At 42.4% G+C, this 5,918-nt stretch overlaps 1 long non-coding RNA gene across 1 annotated transcript; it reads left to right on the forward strand.

The window, feature by feature from the left end:
• Window positions 1-393: 393 nt before the first annotated feature.
• LOC119373606 (uncharacterized) lies at window positions 394-2,845 on the forward strand. The gene is made up of 3 exons (XR_005179913.1): window positions 394-470; window positions 1,384-1,440; window positions 2,677-2,845. It is a non-coding gene; the product is annotated as an uncharacterized LOC119373606 (long non-coding RNA).
• The last annotated feature ends 3,073 nt before the right edge of the window (window positions 2,846-5,918 follow it).

Here is a 5,918-nt window from a genome sequence, read left to right on the forward strand (position 1 = left end):
CACTTGCATCAGGTCTAACCTTTGTATGAGCGGACGGGTCTATGTGAGCTATTCCGGTGGTTTAAATAGCGTTTTGATAATTTGTGAAAAAGCGGCTGATTGTGTAAAACATATTGTAAAACGCACGTCTTTCGTGAAAAGTTGTGCGTGTGGACGAGTGAGTTTCTTTATGAATGGTACAAAGTAGGAACAGTGTCCCAAACAACCCGCATGTCTTTTAATGACTGTGGTACGGTAGAACTTGTGAGTACATGAATTTTTTGCCGGTGCGGTTGCACACCAGAACTGTCGACAAGGCGGACTAGCGTTGTTAGCTGGTCCACACTTGAATTGACATATGGTTAAGTTCAATTGGAACCTGACCTTGCGCCTCAGTTGATGCTCCTCAATTGTAGTAGAAGATAGAACCTCGCCCTACGAATGACGAAGCCGTGTTCATCGTGTACAACGAAAAATATACCTTGTGTAGAGTAAGTATCGACTGCTCTGTTCAAACACACCACAATACTAAAATAGAAAAAATACAGAGATAGTTTGGCAAGATTTCTGGAGGCCTATATGGCAGATACACTGCAGTAATATCATTGGGCTCAGTAAACATGCATAAATCCGTTTGCGTATTATGTAAACTAAATTTGGTAAAACAAATTTGGCCTAAAATAAATCACACAGACGACACTATTCGAAAGTTGAAAGGCTTCTACGCGACTAAAAGTTTTTTCTCTCCTAAATATTCAAGAAATTAAGGGTTTTCAATCCAAGAAATCAGTATGATTTATTGCGGTATAAAATGGCTGCGATGTTTTGCCTATATAACCTAACTTAAATAAATAGAGAAAATTTTATCTGAAGGGTTCGTGGGCATTCATGATGTGCTAAGAAACTCCTGCTGCAGGACGACATATAAAGCCAACTCGAAGCATTATCCACGTGAGGAAAACATCAGCAATAAGAAGCCTCCTTCTAACACGAAATTTGTAGAGGTAATGTTCTTAGTAAGTCACAGCTGATCTTAAGAAAATATAACTGACGATTTATTGTTTGAAATAACAAATTCAATAAATTCAAGTAACTTCCTAATACATGAAATTTTGTATTGCCTAAGTAATTGCCTAGGATTAGAATGACGAGGGCTGAAAGCTAATTTAAGGATTGCTTGCTCTTCGTTGTCTCTAACTGATGAATTGTACGACTGGTATGTGTTCCTTCAGTGCGCCATGGCCGACGTAAATGACCGACTATAAAAAAAACATAAGAACAATATTACACAAGCGGAGAAGCATGGCCTAGCTTGATATCAAGTGCACGATTGACGAGAGAAGCGTTTTTCTTTACATCTGCAACTACAAGGAAAACTAAGATTTACGCCTAAAATACTTTCAGAAGAGATACACAATGACAAGCAGAGATAATATTAGGACCCATCAATATGCGACACGAGTAAGTATAATCTTTTGACAGGATCTGGAATTCGTAACTTGAGTATTAGAGTGCTTGTTCTTAGGGTCTTAGATATACGTGGTTTCGTTTATTATAGTGTTAACTTTAACAACGGATATGTTTAGGCCGAGCATTAGTCTATACAGAACGTCCGTGCAGTTGGTTATCGCGTACCAACAGCATAAGCAACAACACAACTCGAATTGGAATACAATAATTCGATGTTCACACCGGCTATGAACAAAATATTTTGTTTTCTAGAGATAAATTGTTAGAGAAAAATTTCGGCAGCTCCCTCGTAATTTTGGGAATTGATGTTACGCGGAGCATGCGGAGGGAAGGTGACTGTGCTGTAATTTTGTTAATGAGCGAGACGTCACGAAATGACGCTAATTATATGCACAACTTGCAGAATTATATGCACAACGCTAATTATATGCACAACAACGCACAGACATAAATTGAACAGTCTCATGTGTTTTATATATAACCCGTTATTTACACTTGCACAACAATACCAACATCAACATGATTCTTAGCAACACCAAAAGCGGCACGCTGATACGGAGTGCTTGTGCTCGCGAGGATGGAAGCCCGTGACAGTGCTAAATAAATAAGCTTCAGTGAATGTTGTTTAACTACAGCTGACGTTATCCCGACGTGACGAATGTATCGTAGGATTACATATGTAATGTTTTTTTAATTAGATCGCTAGCACTGCAACCACAATTGACGTTTAACGAACATTAGGGTCCTGTAGAAGCTTAATGTTGACAAGCTCACAGGCTCACACGGCACAAGCTTTGTAAGAGCCCACACGAGCTTCACATAAAAGATCAAAAAAGAGAAAGAAAGAAAAGCGTCGAAGAGGCGTTATCACCGCCGCTCAATCATCTTCCCTCGACTGGCAGGGCACGGGAATGGGCGTTTCGCTATTGCCTCCCGCAGGAGAAGCTGCAGTGAAGGTTTCATCAAAACAAGTTTTAGGAGCTTGCTCCTTTTGCTGAGGGGTAGTCTCTGGTCCCTCCTGCCGTGTACGCTAGTTCTCGCTGCTACCGCTAGAGGCGCAGCTGTGCTCTTATTTGATTCTAGAGCGCTCACTAGATGGCGCGCCGCCGCTTAGGCGGCTCCGCTGTCGGCGCGTGCTCTAGGTTGATTTGAGACCGTTGAGAGTCGCGCATTAGATAGCGCTCACTCTTGGCGCGCTTCCTTTCTCTTTCGCTGGACATCACTCAGTGCACTTCGCCACCTCTACTCATCATAAACACCGAAGGAGCCAAGGCAGCAGCGCGAAGGGCTCGCAATACAGCAGCATCGCAGGCTCGCCGCCATCACTCCGCGGTGAGAGCTCGCGAGGCCGAAGAGAGACGACAACGCCAACAGCAAGCACAAACTACTACCAGCACCAAGGTATTATACAAAGCCACTATACTAAAAGGAACACGTTCCCCCGAGCTGATGTGATCCGTAAATAAGCTCTTGAACAAGATGTACATACTGCATCAATATGTGTGTTTGTGTAAATAGTGCATCGATATGTAAATTACAAACATTGTGTATATAATGTGTACATACAATCACACCACAACAACTTTCGGGTCACTTCTTTATATGATGATGATTGAGCAGATCTACAGAGTACTCACGGTTTACCGGATTTAACCTCTGGTGCAAGCTCCTTCGTCATGATTCACTTCGTTAATATGCTGTGACTTTTTTTCATAAAGTTTTAGCGTTAAAAATTACCCCTTTCTGTTCACACCGTTGCTTGGTAGCTATACACTGTCAATCACCTGTTCCGTATACCCGCATACCGTGACCCGTATTATACGGGTATGTGCGACACCTGTCTGGAGGAGAGGATTTGACGATGTACGCGACGAGATTGTCACGTTATTCACGTCATGACCAGCAAGTCATATTCACCGAACCATCCTTACCGTCCCACACTAATTTTGGTCAACCTCAAGTTAAGGAGGTGATCACAAGAGCACCCAGACCTAGGCGGCTAGATTGATAGATACGTAGAGAGAAACGCTCAAAGTGCGTGCTGTACGCAAAGAAATGCTTCGCATTTAAAAAACAGATAGACGCTAGCAAGTAATAAATTTTATCGATAATATTAAAGATGAGATTGCTCAATTTATATACAAACGGATTGGGAATTCGGTAAGTCACGAAAAGTGTGTAATGCACGATTGTATTTATTGTCACGAGAAATCAAAATAGCTGAGTCTCCATCAACGTCAGATGCGCGGTGACAATACTAAGCTTTGCATTGGAAAAGCGTATATGTGAGCATCGACTTCATAAAGTCCGGTCTGTGATACGCATATAATGAAAAATGGGTGTTTTTGTGGAGTCAACAAAATCAATAATATTATTTTTATTCCTTCGAAGGCCACGGGCATTGAAATAAACTAGAGAGCGATGCATGTAAGACAGTACTGGAATTATTTGTAGAGTGGGAAAGCGGATGAATGGCAGATGCGTAGGAAAGAGAAGAACCGAAGAAAAAGAAAAATCACAGTTTCACCGCAAGGGCGAAAAATCACAGTTTCACCGCAAGGGCGAAAAATCACAGTTTCACCGCAATGAATGTGATAGCAACAAATTCTAATAATATACGAAGTAAGGCTGGCAGTTAACTCTTGCATCTGATATCGCGTAATTTTACAAAACGCTGATGTTAGAGTATACGGCCGCTCCAGGGATAGATGCTCTTTTCGCAGAGAGTATTCGCGGTGAGTGCTCAGATGTAGGAGGTATACGATCCGGAACCTGATGCCTGTCGAGACAGCGCGCGCGCCAGCGATCGCGACCGCGCCCTTAGAATAATTTTACAGCTCCTGCTTCTTGGGCGACACTCGTCTCCCCTTCTATTCATGCTCGTTCAAAACGCGGTGGGCATTTACTCTCTGCTTGAGCATTCGACGCCAGGTCTGACAAGCGGAGGTATTTTATCGAATGCGCCCTCTGAGTGACGGAGATCGGCCAGCTCGTTTTATCTCCGCTACAGCCGCGTTCATCGCTCCGCTAGCACGCGTTCACCGCGGGTAGGACATGCCATGCGCGGGTAGATATTATCAATTTGGACTTTATACGGAACATGTCGCCGAGGGCGTCGACTACGGTGACGGCAAAGACCCGTCTAGAGTGTCCATCTAATTAATGTCGCAATAAAATAAAATAAAATACGAAAAAGCTCATTGATCAATTACACGGTACATAGATGAAAACCCGAAGGTTGTTCGCGCACATTAAAAGTATGACTTTGATGCTGCTAGTATGGCTAGCCGTAATCTGGCAGGAGTTCGTCCATAGAAGCTGCCACCCCCTGCCCTTCTTATTAGGTTGTGCTTCTTTAAAGAAACGTTTTTTCACGATATGGTTGACGTTAAGGAACACTACAGAAGTGCCAGCTTGGCGAGTAAGGAAATGAACTTTGCGGGTCAGTAGAACAAGCGTGCTTTTCTACTCGCGGCAACAAAGGCGATCCATAATATCCTTCTCTTTTGACTTTCTGTCCACACGATGGAGAACGTCGTAGCCAGAGGAATAAACAGGGCAGTGATGGTCTTCAATTGCAAAGTCATCTTCATTTTACACGATAGCAATGAACTTGATCTCAACAATATTCCTTTAAGAGTGTTCATCAAGATCGGTATCTTCCTCTTCCAATGCTTCATATCTGCCGGTGAGTGTGCGAGTTGCAGTCGTAAAGTCGTGTGTCAGTGCAAACCTTCTAAATTGTAAAGAAACGCTTCACACCATTTGAACAGAACTTGAAAGAAAGCATCACTGCAGACGTGCTAGCTTGTACGCGGAACATCTTGTAAAAGCGGAATACTTTGGCCACCTGTTGTCTTATCGTCCTGTGATACAGTCTTTCGAACGCCAGTATTGGGAACCAGCTATACCTACTTCAAATACAATTGTCGAAATAAGTTTAACAATGTTATTCATGCTTAGTTTTCTTTGTCCGGTGTACGTATGTATTGCGATTAGTATATGTATGTTCTACCTGAAAAAATGGGTTTACAGCGCAAGCATTGCACCAAATAAAACAAAACACCAGTTATCTTACACGAAAAATTATGGGCGCATGTCCCACTGTTGGGCCAAATGCATTTCAAGCAGGAAAGAATGTTGTATAAATTTCTATTTAGAATGTTTTACGGTTGGTGTAGAAGATGGTCCTGGGCTCATCGGCCACGCTAAAATACTCGTAAATGTGCTCGCAACTGCAGCACTCATTCAAGTATAAGAACAGGTGCAATACAAAGGGGTGACATGCTGTCCCCTACTCTTCTGTATGTACAGGTAAGTGTTTGTACTGTAGTCCAATACAAGGGTTTATTCTGCATCTCGGTCATCGACGTCATGTATAATAAATGTAGACCTTATGGATACTTCATCAAGTTAAGGGTATTTGTTATTTAATATACGTGAGCACAAAAAAGCTCACTTTGGCAGTA

This window comes from Rhipicephalus sanguineus, chromosome 11 (genome assembly GCF_013339695.2).
Source record: "Rhipicephalus sanguineus isolate Rsan-2018 chromosome 11, BIME_Rsan_1.4, whole genome shotgun sequence".
In the NCBI taxonomy this organism is placed as follows: domain Eukaryota; kingdom Metazoa; phylum Arthropoda; class Arachnida; order Ixodida; family Ixodidae; genus Rhipicephalus; species Rhipicephalus sanguineus.